This window comes from Acyrthosiphon pisum, chromosome X (genome assembly GCF_005508785.2).
Source record: "Acyrthosiphon pisum isolate AL4f chromosome X, pea_aphid_22Mar2018_4r6ur, whole genome shotgun sequence".
NCBI classification, from domain to species: Eukaryota; Metazoa; Arthropoda; class Insecta; order Hemiptera; family Aphididae; genus Acyrthosiphon; species Acyrthosiphon pisum.
In genome coordinates, this window is record NC_042493.1 from 67895663 (window position 1) to 67897611 (window position 1949).

Genomic DNA, 1949 nt, shown 5'->3' on the forward strand with positions numbered 1-1949 from the left:
TTTTAACTTCTTAACTCAACTAGTTAATTATTTTTATTTTTAACTTATTAAGAGGACGTCACATTCACATTTGTTGTCTCCGTCTTACAAATGTACAACATAGCAAAAACTGTTTTGCGCGGGACAATGTTTCTTGCACCATATTTGTTGAAGAACCACATAATTTTCACAACACGTATAGGAGAACTTTATCTGTGCAACAGCGTGCTTTTTTTTTTTATAGCACTATCCAATCATTTTTGATAAGCAAATGAAAAAAACGAAATTTTTAGAAGCAAATAAATTTTATTGTATTTATGTCATCTAAAATATAGGCACGCAGTTGCATAGATCATTTTCTACCCTATATGTTCAGACATTTTGGAGCCACTACTACAAACACAGAAAGATAAAAGTTGTCCCGCGCAAAACGGTTTTTACTATGTTGTACGGAGACAAGTAGGTAGACAACACATACGGGTGTGACGTCCTCTTAAGACATGCATCTCATCGGCTTTTTGTTATATTTTAATTTTAAATTGAGTTATGAGTATTAAAAGATGTATATACAATTTACAATTTTAAAACACGCATAATTCACTTTAAAACTAAAATATAACAAAAAGCCGATGAGGTGCCCTAGATAATATTCTCACCTTTAAATTTTATGAGAAGTCAATTTACCCTAATTTTAAAATTAACGGGGCTAAACGTGATCTGCTGAACGTAAAATTTGTTATGTTGTACACGTGTAAGACAGTGACAACATATGTGAGGTGCGAGGTCCTTTTAATTTACCTATTTAGTTAAAATTTATATTGTTGTAACTTAACTTTTTATGGTTAATTATCACTGTCGTGCAATTAAGTTAATTTTCTTTTCTTGTCATCAACTAGACATTCCCAATTCGTTGAATCTTTTTAAATTTTTTTAATTTATTTTCAAATTATATATTATAATAATCTACTTTTTCACAAAATGTTAAACGTCTTGGTAAATGTTTGAGTGTAACAAAATACTAGGGCAGATTATGACTTATTATGACTTATATTTTTTAACTGGGTTAAGTGAATTTTATTTTTCATCTTAACTAAACTTATCTAGTTAAATTTTTTTTTGTTAAGTTTTAACTTAACTGAAGGCAATGTAGTTGAAATAACTTAACTTTCCACAGTTGATTATTTTCATTAACTTTCCCACCTTTGACAAACGCAAAAAAGAACATTAAAATCAATACATTCATCGCGACTCTCAGAATCTAAATGCGTTAAATTCGAAAATAAACACGTTCAAGTTTCATATTTTAAATCATAGCAACATGACATAAATGTCCATATGACCATATCAATCTGCTAGATTTTATGTCAAGCCAAACAAATAAGCAAATGTCTACGTTTCAAATACTGATTTGAGTTTTACTTCAAGAAGATTTTTGAAAACATATTTGAATTTATTATGAAGTATATTTTGAATCATTTGAGTTTTAGTTTTAAAAATGTATTTTTACTCTATTGAAATTTCTATAAATATCATTTTTTTTCTAAATTTCAAGTGATATTTTTTCGTTTTATGAATAATAAACTGATTATATAGCTCAAAGTATCCAAAGTTGACTTAACAACAGAGTAAACTTTGTTTTAAAAATTATTATTGGTTTAAAATTCAAGTCGGCATGTTGGAATTTGAGAGCGAATATGTGAGAGCGTAATGCTACTCCACTGACCACTCGCTGTCGAAGGATACAAAATAAATTTTAACATAAATTCAAATATGTTTACAAAATTAGAACGCGTACCTATGGGTGTATTTTCTTTAAAAAACGGTGCCTACCTAGCATAGGCGCAAATAGCGTTAGAGATTTGGGGGGGCTAATAGGGCTAATAGGGCCTTACTTTGATATATTGAATAAGCTTAAAACAAAATGTAGGAAATGTTTGGGAGGGCTATGGACATTTTTTTTTTTGGGGGGG